This window comes from Chenopodium quinoa, unplaced genomic scaffold, assembly GCF_001683475.1.
Source record: "Chenopodium quinoa cultivar QQ74 unplaced genomic scaffold, ASM168347v1, whole genome shotgun sequence".
Classification (NCBI taxonomy): domain Eukaryota; kingdom Viridiplantae; phylum Streptophyta; class Magnoliopsida; order Caryophyllales; family Amaranthaceae; genus Chenopodium; species Chenopodium quinoa.
Window position 1 is genome coordinate 282,079 of NW_018744591.1, and position 15,632 is coordinate 297,710.

Consider the following 15,632-nt stretch of genomic DNA (forward strand, 5'->3'; position numbering starts at 1 on the left):
TGATCTCTATCCATAGGCATCTAAAAGTATTAGATATGAGAATGTTAGAAGAAAAAACGAGTTCATTTGATTGAAAACATAGAAAATAGGCATGGTTTAAGCTATATAGGCCAAATTTGCTTGAATTTGGATGAATAAGAGTCGTAAAGTGACTTATGTGCTCATTTCTCTTCATTTCTATTTATAGGCACCTAAAAATATTTAGTGTTGGAATGTTAGAAGAAAAACGAGTTCATTTGATTGAAAATATAGAAAATAGGCATGGTTTAAGCCATACAGGCCAAGTTTGTTTCAATTTGTTTGAATAAGGGTCGTAAAGTGACTTATGTGCATATTTTCTTGATTTCTATCCATAGGCACCTAAAATTAATAAATATTGGAATGTTAGAAGAAAGAACGAGTCCATTTGATTGAAAACATAGAAAATAGGCATAGTTTAAGGCATTTAGGCTACCTTTGAATGAATTCGGATGAATAAGGGTCGTTAAGTGACTTAGATGCTTATATTTATTGATTTCTATCTATAGACCCAGAATCTAATAGATATTAGAAATTTAGAAGAAAGAACGAGTTCATTTGATTGAAAACATAGAAAATAGGCATGGTTTAAGCCATATCGGCCAAGTTTACTTGAATTTGTTTGAATAAAGGTTGTAAAGTGACGTATGTGCTTATTATTCTATATTTCTATCCATAGGAACCTAAAATTAGTTAATATTGGAATTCTAGAAGATATAACGAGTCCATTTGATTGAAAACATAGAAAATAGGCATGGTTTAAGGCATTTATGCCACCTTTGAATGAATTTGGATGAATAAGGATCGTAAAGTGACATATGCTCTTATTTTCATGATTTCTATCCATAACCACTTAAAAGTGATAGATATTAGAATGTTAGAAAAAGAACGAGTTCATTTGATTGAAAACATAGAAAATAGGCGTGGTTTAAGGCATTTAGGCCACATTTGAATGAAATTTGATGAATAAGGGTCGTAAAGTGACTTATGTGCTCATTTCTCTTCATTTCTATCCATAGGCACAAAAATAATTTGAAATTGGAATGTTAGAAGAAAGAACGAGTTCATTTGATTGAAAACATAGAAAATAGGCATGGTTTAAGCCATATAGGCCATATTTGCTTGAATTTGTTTGAATAAGGGTTGTAAAGTGACTTATGTGCTTATTTTCTTGATTTCTATCCATAGGCACCTTTAATTAATAGATATTGGAATGTTAGAAGAAAGTACGAGTCCATTTGATTGAAAACAAAGAAAATAGGCAAAGTTTAAGGCATTTCGGCTACCTTTGAATGAATTTGGATGAATAAGGGTCGTTAAGTGACTTATTTGCTTATATTTCTTAATTTCTATCTATAGGAACCTAAAACTAATAGATATTAGAATTTTAGAAGAAAGAACGAGTTCATTTGATTGAAAACATAGAAAACATGCATGGTTTAAGCCATATAGGCCAAGTTTGCTTGAATTTGTTTGGATAAAAGTCGTAAAGTGACTTATTTGCTTATTTTTATTGATTTCTGTCCATAGGAACCTAAAAGTAATTGATATTGGAATTCTAGAAGAAAGAACGAGCTAATTTGATTGAAAACATAGAAAATAGGCTTGGTTTAAGGCATTTATGCCACCTTTGAATGAATTTGGATGAATAAGGATCGTTAAGTGACTTATGTACTTATATTTCTTGAGTTATATCTATAGGCACCAAGAACTAATAGATATTAGAATTTTAGAAGAAATAACTAGTTCATTTGATTGAAAACATAGAAAATAGGCATGGTTTAAGCCATATAGGCCAAGTTTGCTTGAATTTGTTTGAATAAAGGTCGTAAAGTGACATATGTGCTTATTTTTCTTGATTTCTATTCATAGGAACCTAAAAATAATTGATATTGGAATTCTAGAATAAAGAACGAGTCAATTTGAATGAAAACATAGAAAATAGGAATGGTTTAAGGCATTTATGCCACCTTTGAATGAATTTGGATGAATAAGGTTTGTTAAGTGACTTATGTGCCTATATTTCTTGATTTATATCTATAGGCCTAAAACTAATAGATAGTAGAATTTTAGAAGAAAGAAGGAGTTCATTTGATTGAAAACATAGAAAATAGGCATGGTTTAAGCCATATAGGCCAAGTTTGCTTGAATTTGTTTGAATAAAGGTCGTAAGGTGACTTATGTGCTTATTTTTCTTTATTTCTATCTATACGCACCTAAAAGTAATTGATATTGGAATACTAGAAGAAAGAACGAGTCCATTTGATTGAAAACATAGAAAATAGGCTTGGTTTAAGGTATTTATTCCACATTTGAATGAATTTGGATAAATGAGGGTCGTAAATTGGCTTATGTGCTTATTTTTATTGATCTCTATCCATCGGCACCTAAAAGTAATTGATATTGGAATGCTAGAAGAAAGAACGAGTCCATTTGATTGAAAACATAGAAAATAGGCTTGGTTTAAGGTATTTATGCCACATTTTAATGAATTTGGATGAATGAGGGTCGTAAATTGGCTTATGTGCTTATTTTTATTGATCTCTATCCATCCGCACCTAAAAGTAATAGATATTGGAATGTTAGAAGAAAAAACGAGTTCATTTGATTGAAAACATAGAAAATAGGCATGGTTTAAGCTATATAGGCCGAATTTGCTTGAATTTGGATAAATAAGGGTGGTAAATTGACCTATATGCTCATTTTTCTTCATTTCTATTCATAGGCACCTAAAAATACCTAGTATTGGAATGCTAGAAGAAAGAACGAGTTCATTTGATTGGAAACATAGAAAATAGGCATGGTTTAAGCCATACAGTCCAAGTTTGTTTGAATTTGTTTGAATAAGGGCCGTAAAGTGACTTATGTGCTTATTTTCTTGATTACTATCCATAGGCACCTAAAATTAATAAATATTGGAATGTTAGAAGAAAGAACGAGTCCATTTGATTGAAAACATAGAAAATAGCCATAGTTTAAGGCATTTAGGCCATCTTCGAATGAATTCGGATGAATAAGGGTCGTTAAGTGACTTAGATGCTTATATTTATTGATTTCTATCTATAGGCCCAGAAACTAATAGATATTAGAATTTTAGAAGAAAGAACGAGTTCATTTGATTGAAAACATAGAAAATAGGCATGGTTTAAGCCATATAGGCCAAGTTTACTTGAATTTGTTTGAAAAAACGTCGTAAAGTGACTTATGTGCTTATTTTTCTGTATTTCTATCCATAGGCACCTAAAAGTAGTTCTTATTGGAATTCTAGAAGATAGAACGAGTCCCTTTGATTGAAAACATAGAAAATAGGCATGGTTTAAAGCATTTATGCCACCTTTGAATGTCTTTGGAAGAATAAGGATCGTAAAGTGACATATGCTCTTATTTTCATGATTTCTATCCATAGGCACCTAAAAGTAATAGATATTAGAATGTTAGAAAAAGTACGAGTTCATTTGATTGAAAACATAGAAAATAGGCGTGGTTTAAGGCATTTAGGCCACATTTGAATGAATTTTGATGAATATGGGTCGTAAAGTGACTTATGTGCTCATTTCTCTTCATTTCTATCCATAGGCACAAAATTTTTTTGATATTGGAATGTTAGAAGAAAGAACGAGTTCATTTCATTGAAAACATAGAAAATAGGCATGCTTTAAGACATATAAGCCAAATTTGCTTGAATTTGTTTGAATAAGGGTCTTAAAGTGACTTATGTGCTTATTTTTCTTGGTTTATATCCATAGGCACCTAAAAGTAGTTGATATTGTAATGCTAGAAGAAAGAACAAGTCCATTTGATTGAAAACGTAGAAAATAGGCTTGGTTTAAGATATTTATGCATCATTTGAATGAATTTGGATGAATAAGGGTCGTTAAGTGACTTATGTGCTTATTTTTCTTGATCTCTATCCATAGGCATCTAAAAGTAATAGATATGAGAATGTTAGAAGAAAAAACGAGTTCATTTGATTGAAAACATAGAAAATAGGCATGGTTTAAGCTATATAGGCCAAATTTGCTTGAATTTGGATGAATAAGAGTCGTAAAGTGACTTATGTGCTCATTTCTCTTCATTTCTATTTATAGGCACCTAAAAATATTTAGTGTTGGAATGTTAGAAGAAAAACGAGTTCATTTGATTGAAAATATAGAAAATAGGCATGGTTTAAGCCATACAGGCCAAGTTTGTTTGAATTTGTTTGAATAAGGGTCGTAAAGTGACTTATGTGCATATTTTCTTGATTTCTATCCATAGGCACCTAAAATTAATAAATATTGGAATGTTAGAAGAAAGAACGAGTCCATTTGATTGAAAACATAGAAAATAGGCATAGTTTAAGGCATTTAGGCTACCTTTGAATGAATTCGGATGAATAAGGGTCGTTAAGTGACTTAGATGCTTATATTTATTGATTTCTATCTATAGACCCAGAAACTAATAGATATTAGAATTTTAGAAGAAAGAACGAGTTCATTTGATTGAAAAGATAGAAAATAGGCATGGTTTAAGCCATATAGGCCAAGTTTACTTGAATTTGTTTGATTAAAGGTTGTAAAGTGACTTATGTGCTTATTATTCTATATTTCTATCCATAGGAACCTAAAATTAGTTAATATTGGAATTCTAGAAGATATAACGAGTCCATTTGATTGAAAACATAGAAAATAGGCATGGTTTAAGGCATTTATGCCACCTTTGAATGAATTTGGATGAATAAGGATCGTAAAGTGACATATGCTCTTATTTTCATGATTTCTATCCATAACCACTTAAAAGTGATAGATATTAGAATGTTAGAAAAAGAACGAGTTCATTTGATTGAAAACATAGAAAATAGGCGTGGTTTAAGGCATTTAGGCCACATTTGAATGAAATTTGATGAATAAGGGTCGTAAAGTGACTTATGTGCTCATTTCTCTTCATTTCTATCCATAGGCACAAAAATTATTTGAAATTGGAATGTTAGAAGAAAGAACGAGTTCATTTGATTGAAAACATAGAAAATAGGCATGGTTTAAGCCATATAGGCCATATTTGCTTGAATTTGTTTGAATAAGGGTCGTAAAGTGACTTATGTGCTTATTTTCTTGATTTCTATCCATAGGCACCTTTAATTAATAGATATTGGAATGTTAGAAGAAAGAACGAGTCCATTTGATTGAAAACCAAGAAAATAGGCAAAGTTTAAGGCATTTCGGCTACCTTTGAATGAATTTGGATGAATAAGGGCCGTTAAGTGACTTATTTGCTTATATTTCTTAATTTCTATCTATAGGAACCTAAAACTAATATATATTAGAATTTTAGAAGAAAGAACGAGTTCATTTGATTGAAAACATAGAAAACATGCATGGTTTAAGCCATATAGGCCAAGTTTGCTTGAATTTGTTTGGATAAAAGTCGTAAAGTGACTTATTTGCTTATTTTTATTGATTTCTGTCCATAGGAACCTAAATGTAATTGATATTGGAATTCTAGAAGAAAGAACGAGCCAATTTGATTGAAAACATAGAAAATAGGCATGGTTTAAGGCATTTATGCTACCTTTGAATGAATTTGGATGAATAAGGATCGTTAAGTGACTTATGTACTTATATTTCTTGAGTTATATCTATAGGCACCTAGAACTAATAGATATTAGAATTTTAGAAGAAATAACTAGTTCATTTGATTGAAAACATAGAAAATAGGCATGGTTTAAGCCATATAGGCCAAGTTTGCTTGAATTTGTTTGAATAAAGGTCGTAAAGTGACATATGTGCTTATTTTTCTTGATTTCTATTCATAGGAACCTAAAAGTAATTGATATTGGAATTCTAGAATAAAGAACGAGTCAATTTGAATGAAAACATAGAAAATAGGAATGGTTTAAGGCATTTATGCCACCTTTGAATGAATTTGGATGAATAAGGTTTGTTAAGTGACTTATGTGCCTATATTTCTTGATTTATATCTATAGGCCTAACACTAATAGATAGTAGAATTTTAGAAGAAAGAAGGAGTTCATTTGATTGAAAACATAGAAATTAGGCATGGTTTAAGCCATATAGGCCAAGTTTGCTTGAATTTGTTTGAATAAAGGTCGTAAGGTTACTTATGTGCTTATTTTTCTTTATTTCTATCCATACGCACCTAAAAGTAATTGATATTGGAATACTAGAAGAAAGAACGAGTCCATTTGATTGAAAACATAGAAAATAGGCTTGGTTTAAGGTATTTATTCCACATTTGAATGAATTTGGATAAATGAGGGTCGTAAATTGGCTTATGTGCTTATTTTTATTGATCTCTATCCATCGGCACCTAAAAGTAATTGATATTGGAATGCTAGAAGAAAGAACGAGTCCATTTGATTGAAAACATAGAAAATAGGCTTGGTTTAAGGTATTTATGCCACATTTGAATGAATTTGGATGAATGAGGGTCGTAAATTGGATTATGTGCTTATTTTTATTGATCTCTATCCATCCGCACCTAAAAGTAATAGATATTGGAATGTTAGAAGAAAAAACGAGTTCATTTGATTGAAAACATAGAAAATAGGCATGGTTTAAGCTATATAGGCCGAATTTGCTTGAATTTGGATAAATAAGGGTGGTAAATTGACCTATATGCTCATTTTTCTTCATTTCTATTCATAGGCACCTAAAAATACCTAGTATTGGAATGCTAGAAGAAAGAACGAGTTCATTTGATTGGAAACATAGAAAATAGGCATGGTTTAAGCCATACAGTCCAAGTTTGTTTGAATAAGGGTCGTAAAGTGACTTATGTGCTTATTTTTTTTTCTATCCATAGGCCCCTAAAATTAATAGATATTGGAATGTTAGAAGAAAGAACAAGTCCATTTGTTTGAAAACATAGAAAATAGGCATAGTTTAAGTCATTTAGGCCACCTTTGAATGAATTTGGATGAATAACGGTCGTTAAGTGACTGATGTGATTATATTTCTTGATTTATATCTATAGGCACCTAAAATTAATACATATTAGAATTTTAGACGAAAGAACGAGTTCATCTGATTGAAAACATAGAAAATAGGTATGGTTTAAGCCATAGAGGCCAAGTTTGTTTGAATTTGTTTGAATAATGGTCGTAAAGTGACTTATGTGCTTATTTTCTTGATTTCTATCCATAGGAACCTAAAATTATTTGATATTGGAATTCTAGAAGAAAGAACGAGTCAATGTGATTGAAAACATAGAAAATAGGCATGGTTTAAGGCATTTATGCCACCTTTGAATGAATTTGGATGAATAAGGGTCGTTAAGTTACTTATGTGCTTATATTTCTTTATTTATATCTATAGGCACCTAAAACTAATAGATATTAGAATTTAAGAAGAAAGAACGAGGTCATTTGATTGAAAATATAGAAAATAGGCATGGTTTAAACCATATAGGCCAAGTTTGCTTGAATTTGTTTGAAAAAAGGTCGTAAAGTGACTTATGTGCTTATTTTTCTTTATTTCTATACATAGGAACCTAAAAGTAATTGATATTGGAATTCTAGAAGAAAGAACGAGTCAATTTTATTGAAAACATTGAAAATAGGCATGGTTTAAGGCATTTATACCACCTTTGAATGAATTTGGATGAATAAGGGTCGTTAAGTGACTTATGTGCTTATACTTATTGATTTATATCTATAGGCACCTAAAACTAATAGATGTTAGAATTTTAGAAGAAAGAACGAGTTCATTTTGATTGAAAACATAGAAAATAGGCATGGTTTAAGCCATATAGGCCAAGTTTGCTTGAATTTGTTTGAATAAAGGTCGTAAAGTGACTTATGTGCTTATTTTTCTTGATTTCTATCCATACACACCTAAAAGTAATTGATATTGGAATGCTATAAGAAAGAACGAGTCCATTTGATTGAAAACATAGAAAATATGCTTGGTTTAAGGTATTTATGCCACAGTTGAATGAATTTGGATGAATAAGTGTCGTAAAGTGGCTTATGTGCTTATTTTTCTTGATCTCTATCTATCGGAACCTAAAAGTAATAGATATTGGAATGTTAGAAGAAAAAACGAGTTCATTTGATTGAAAACATAGAAAATAGGCATGGTTTAAGCTATATAAGCCAAATTTGCTTGAATTTGGATAAATAAGGGTCGTAAAGTGACCTATATGCTCATTTCTCTTCATTTCTATTCATAGGCACCTAAAAATATTTAGTATTGGAATGCTAGAAGAAAGAACGAGTTCATTTGATTGGAAACATAGAAAATTGGCATGGTTTAAGCCATACAGTCCAAGTTTGTTTGAATTTGTTTGAATAAGGGTCGTAAAGTGACTTATGTGCTTATTTTCTTGATTTCTATCCATAGGCCCCTAAAATTAATAGATATTGGAATGTTAGAAGAAAGAACAAGTCCATTTGTTTGACAACATAGAAAATAGGCATAGTTTAAGTCATTTAGGCCACCTTTGAATGAATTTGGATGAATAACGGTCGTTAAGAGACTTATGTGCTTATATTTCTTGATTTCTATCAATAGGCACCTAAAACTAATAGATATTAGAATTTTAGAAGAAAGAACGAGTTCATTTGATTGAAAACATAGAAAATAGGCATGGTTTAAGCCACATAGGCTAAGTTTGCTTGAATTTGTTTGAATAAAGGTCGTAAATTGACTTACGTGCTTCTTTTTCTTGATTTCTATCCATAGGAACCTAAAAGTAATTGATTTTGGAATTCTAGAAGAAAGAACGAGTTAATTTGATTGAAAACATAGAAAATAGGCATGGTTTAAGGCATTTTTGCCACCTTTGAATGAATTTGGATTAATAAAGGTCCTAAAGTTACTTATGTGATTTTTTTTTTATTTCTATCCATAGGAACCTAAAACTAATTGATATTGGAATGCAATAAGAAAGAACGAGTCCATTTGATTGAAAACATAGAAAATAGGCTTGGTTTAAGGTATTTATGCCACAATTGAATGAATTTGTATGAATAAGGGTCGTAAAGTGGCTTATGTGCTAATTTTTCTTAATATCTATCTTATGGAACCTAAAAGTAATAGTATTAGAATGCTAGAAGAAAGAACGAGTTCATTTGATTGGAAACATAGAAAATTGGCATGGTTTAAGCCATACAGTCCAAGTTTGTTTGAATTTGTTTGAATAAGGGTCGTAAAGTGACTTATGTGCTTATTATCTTGATTTCTATCCATAGGAACCTAAAATTATTTGATATTGGAATTCTAGAAGAAAGAACGAGTCAATTTGATTGAAAACATAGAAAATAGGCATGGTTTAAGGCACTTATGCCACCTTCGAATGAATTTGGATGAATAAGGGTCGTTAAGTTACTTATGTGCTTATATTTCTTTATTTATATCTATAGGAACCTAAAACTAATAGATATTAGAATTTTAGAAGAAAGAACGAGTTCATTTGATTGAAAACATAGAAAATAGGCATGGTTTAAGCCATATAGGCCAAGTTTGCTTGAATTTGTTTGAAAAAAGGTCGTGAAGTTACTTATGTGCTTATTTTTCTTGATTTATATCCATAGGAACCTAAAAGTAATTGATATTGGAATTCTAGAAGAAAGAACGAGTCAATTTTATTGAAAACATAGAAAATAGGCATGGTTTAAGGCATTTATACCACCTTTGAATGAATTTGGATGAATAAGGGTCGTTAAGTGACTTATGTGCTTATATTTATTGATTTATACCTATATGCACCTAAAACTAATAGATATTAGAATTTTAGAAGAAAGAACGAGTTCATTTGATTGAAAACATAGAAAATAGGCATGGATTAAGCCACATAGGCTAAGTTAGCTTGAATTTGTTTGAATAAAGGTCGTAAATTGACTTATGTGCTTATTTTTCTTGATTTCTATCCATACGCACCTAAAAGTAATTGATATTGGAATGCTATAAGAAAGAACGAGTCCATTTGATTGAAAACATAGAAAATATGCATGGTTTAAGGTATTTATGCCACAGTTGAATGAATTTGGATGAATAAGTGTCGTAAAGTGGCTTATGTGCTTATTTTTCTTGATCTCTATCTATCGGAACCTAAAAGTAATAGATATTGGAATGTTAGAAGAAAAAACGAGTTCATTTGATTGAAAACATAGAAAATAGGCATGGTTTAAGCTATATAGGCCAAATTTGCTTGAATTTGGATAAATAAGGGTCGTAAAGTGACCTATATGCTCATTTCTCTTCATTTCTATTCATAGGCACCTAAAAATATTTAGTATTGGAATGCTAGAAGAAAGAACGAGTTCATTTGATTGGAAACATAGAAAATTGGCATGGTTTAAGCCATACAGTCCAAGTTTGTTTGAATTTGTTTGAATAAGGGTCGTAAAGTGACTTATGTGCTTATTTTCTTGATTTCTATCCATAGGCCCCTAAAATTAATAGATATTGGAATGTTAGAAGAAAGAACAAGTCCATTTGTTTGACAACATAGAAAATAGGCATAGTTTAAGTCATTTAGGCCACCTTTGAATGAATTTGGATGAATAACGGTCGTTAAGAGACTTATGTGCTTATATTTCTTGATTTCTATCAATAGGCACCTAAAACTAATAGATATTAGAATTTTAGAAGAAAGAACGAGTTCATTTGATTGAAAACATAGAAAATAGGCATGGTTTAAGCCACATAGGCTAAGTTTGCTTGAATTTGTTTGAATAAAGGTCGTAAATTGACTTACGTGCTTCTTTTTCTTGATTTCTATCCATAGGAACCTAAAAGTAATTGATTTTGGAATTCTAGAAGAAAGAACGAGTTAATTTGATTGAAAACATAGAAAATAGGCATGGTTTAAGGCATTTTTGCCACCTTTGAATGAATTTGGATTAATAAAGGTCCTAAAGTTACTTATGTGATTTTTTTTTTATTTCTATCCATAGGAACCTAAAACTAATTGATATTGGAATGCAATAAGAAAGAACGAGTCCATTTGATTGAAAACATAGAAAATAGGCTTGGTTTAAGGTATTTATGCCATCTTCGAATGAATTCGGATGAATAAGGGTCGTTAAGTGACTTAGATGCTTATATTTATTGATTTCTATCTATAGGCCCAGAAACTAATAGATATTAGAATTTTAGAAGAAAGAACGAGTTCATTTGATTGAAAACATAGAAAATAGGCATGGTTTAAGCCATATAGGCCAAGTTTACTTGAATTTGTTTGAAAAAACGTTGTAAAGTGACTTATGTGCTTATTTTTCTGTATTTCTATCCATAGGCACCTAAAAGTAGTTCTTATTGGAATTCTAGAAGATAGAACGAGTCCCTTTGATTGAAAACATAGAAAATAGGCATGGTTTAAAGAATTTATGCCACCTTTGAATGTCTTTGGAAGAATAAGGATCGTAAAGTGACATATGCTCTTATTTTCATGATTTCTATCCATAGGCACCTAAAAGTAATAGATATTAGAATGTTAGAAAAAGTACGAGTTCATTTGATTGAAAACATAGAAAATAGGCGTGGTTTAAGGCATTTAGGCCACATTTGAATGAATTTTGATGAATATGGGTCGTAAAGTGACTTATGTGCTCATTTCTCTTCATTTCTATCCATAGGCACAAAATTTTTTTGATATTGGAATGTTAGAAGAAAGAACGAGTTCATTTCATTGAAAACATAGAAAATAGGCATGCTTTAAGACATATAAGCCAAATTTGCTTGAATTTGTTTGAATAAGGGTCTTAAAGTGACTTATGTGCTTATTTTTCTTGGTTTATATCCATAGGCACCTAAAAGTAGTTGATATTGTAATGCTAGAAGAAAGAACAAGTCCATTTGATTGAAAACGTAGAAAATAGGCTTGGTTTAAGATATTTATGCATCATTTGAATGAATTTGGATGAATAAGGGTCGTTAAGTGACTTATGTGCTTATTTTTCTTGATCTCTATCCATAGGCATCTAAAAGTAATAGATATGAGAATGTTAGAAGAAAAAACGAGTTCATTTGATTGAAAACATAGAAAATAGGCATGGTTTAAGCTATATAGGCCAAATTTGCTTGAATTTGGATGAATAAGAGTCGTAAAGTGACTTATGTGCTCATTTCTCTTCATTTCTATTTATAGGCACCTAAAAATATTTAGTGTTGGAATGTTAGAAGAAAAACGAGTTCATTTGATTGAAAATATAGAAAATAGGCATGGTTTAAGCCATACAGGCCAAGTTTGTTTGAATTTGTTTGAATAAGGGTCGTAAAGTGACTTATGTGCATATTTTCTTGATTTCTATCCATAGGCACCTAAAATTAATAAATATTGGAATGTTAGAAGAAAGAACGAGTCCATTTGATTGAAAACATAGAAAATAGGCATAGTTTAAGGCATTTAGGCTACCTTTGAATGAATTCGGATGAATAAGGGTCGTTAAGTGACTTAGATGCTTATATTTATTGATTTCTATCTATAGACCCAGAAACTAATAGATATTAGAATTTTAGAAGAAAGAACGAGTTCATTTGATTGAAAACATAGAAAATAGGCATGGTTTAAGCCATATAGGCCAAGTTTACTTGAATTTGTTTGAATAAAGGTTGTAAAGTGACTTATGTGCTTATTATTCTATATTTCTATCCATAGGAACCTAAGTTTAGGTAATATTGGAATTCTAGAAGATATAACGAGTCCATTTGATTGAAAACATAGAAAATAGGCATGGTTTAAGGCATTTATGCCACCTTTGAATGAATTTGGATGAATATGGATCGTAAAGTGACATATGCTCTTATTTTCATGATTTCTATCCATAACCACTTAAAAGTGATAGATATTAGAATGTTAGAAAAAGAACGAGTTCATTTGATTGAAAACATAGAAAATAGGCGTGGTTTAAGGCATTTAGGCCACATTTGAATGAAATTTGATGAATAAGGGTCGTAAAGTGACTTATGTGCTCATTTCTCTTCATTTCTATCCATAGGCACAAAAATTATTTGAAATTGGAATGTTAGAAGAAAGAACGAGTTCATTTGATTGAAAACATAGAAAATAGGCATGGTTTAAGCCATATAGGCCATATTTGCTTGAATTTGTTTGAATAAGGGTCGTAAAGTGACTTATGTGCTTATTTTCTTGATTTCTATCCATAGGCACCTTTAATTAATAGATATTGGAATGTTAGAAGAAAGAACGAGTCCATTTGATTGAAAACCAAGAAAATAGGCAAAGTTTAAGGCATTTCGGCTACCTTTGAATGAATTTGGATGAATAAGGGCCGTTAAGTGACTTATTTGCTTATATTTCTTAATTTCTATCTATAGGAACCTAAAACTAATATATATTAGAATTTTAGAAGAAAGAACGAGTTCATTTGATTGAAAACATAGAAAACATGCATGGTTTAAGCCATATAGGCCAAGTTTGCTTGAATTTGTTTGGATAAAAGTCGTAAAGTGACTTATTTGCTTATTTTTATTGATTTCTGTCCATAGGAACCTAAATGTAATTGATATTGGAATTCTAGAAGAAAGAACGAGCCAATTTGATTGAAAACATAGAAAATAGGCATGGTTTAAGGCATTTATGCTACCTTTGAATGAATTTGGATGAATAAGGATCGTTAAGTGACTTATGTACTTATATTTCTTGAGTTATATCTATAGGCACCTAGAACTAATAGATATTAGAATTTTAGAAGAAATAACTAGTTCATTTGATTGAAAACATAGAAAATAGGCATGGTTTAAGCCATATAGGCCAAGTTTGCTTGAATTTGTTTGAATAAAGGTCGTAAAGTGACATATGTGCTTATTTTTCTTGATTTCTATTCATAGGAACCTAAAAGTAATTGATATTGGAATTCTAGAATAAAGAACGAGTCAATTTGAATGAAAACATAGAAAATAGGAATGGTTTAAGGCATTTATGCCACCTTTGAATGAATTTGGATGAATAAGGTTTGTTAAGTGACTTATGTGCCTATATTTCTTGATTTATATCTATAGGCCTAACACTAATAGATAGTAGAATTTTAGAAGAAAGAAGGAGTTCATTTGATTGAAAACATAGAAATTAGGCATGGTTTAAGCCATATAGGCCAAGTTTGCTTGAATTTGTTTGAATAAAGGTCGTAAGGTGACTTATGTGCTTATTTTTCTTTATTTCTATCCATACGCACCTAAAAGTAATTGATATTGGAATACTAGAAGAAAGAACGAGTCCATTTGATTGAAAACATAGAAAATAGGCTTGGTTTAAGGTATTTATTCCACATTTGAATGAATTTGGATAAATGAGGGTCGTAAATTGGCTTATGTGCTTATTTTTATTGATCTCTATCCATCGGCACCTAAAAGTAATTGATATTGGAATGCTAGAAGAAAGAACGAGTCCATTTGATTGAAAACATAGAAAATAGGCTTGGTTTAAGGTATTTATGCCACATTTGAATGAATTTGGATGAATGAGGGTCGTAAATTGGCTTATGTGCTTATTTTTATTGATCTCTATCCATCCGCACCTAAAAGTAATAGATATTGGAATGTTAGAAGAAAAAACAAGTTCATTTGATTGAAAACATAGAAAATAGGCATGGTTTAAGCTATATAGGCCGAATTTGCTTTAATTTGGATAAATAAGGGTGGTAATGACCTATATGCTCATTTTTCTTCATTTCTATTCATAGGCACCTAAAAATACCTAGTATTGGAATGCTAGAAGAAAGAACGAGTTCATTTGATTGGAAACATAGAAAATAGGCATGGTTTAAGCCATACAGTCCAAGTTTGTTTGAATAAGGGTCGTAAAGTGACTTATGTGCTTATTTTTTTTTTCTATCCATAGGCCCCTAAAATTAATAGATATTGGAATGTTAGAAGAAAGAACAAGTCCATTTGTTTGAAAACATAGAAAATAGGCATAGTTTAAGTCATTTAGGCCACCTTTGAATGAATTTGGATGAATAACGGTCGTTAAGTGACTGATGTGATTATATTTCTTGATTTATATCTATAGGCACCTAAAATTAATACATATTAGAATTTTAGACGAAAGAACGAGTTCATCTGATTGAAAACATAGAAAATAGGTATGGTTTAAGCCATAGAGGCCAAGTTTGTTTGAATTTGTTTGAATAAGGGTCGTAAAGTGACTTATGTGCTTATTTTCTTGATTTCTATCCATAGGAACCTAAAATTATTTGATATTGGAATTCTAGAAGAAAGAACGAGTCAATGTGATTGAAAACATAGAAAATAGGCATGGTTTAAGGCATTTATGCCACCTTTGAATGAATTTGGATGAATAAGGGTCGTTAAGTTACTTATGTGCTTATATTTCTTTATTTATATCTATAGGCACCTAAAACTAATAGATATTAGAATTTAAGAAGAAAGAACGAGGTCATTTGATTGAAAATATAGAAAATAGGCATGGTTTAAACCATATAGGCCAAGTTTGCTTGAATTTGTTTGAAAAAAGGTCGTAAAGTGACTTATGTGCTTATTTTTCTTTATTTCTATACATAGGAACCTAAAAGTAATTGATATTGGAATTCTAGAAGAAAGAACGAGTCAATTTTATTGAAAACATTGAAAATAGGCATGGTTTAAGGCATTTATACCACCTTTGAATGAATTTGGATGAATAAGGGTCGT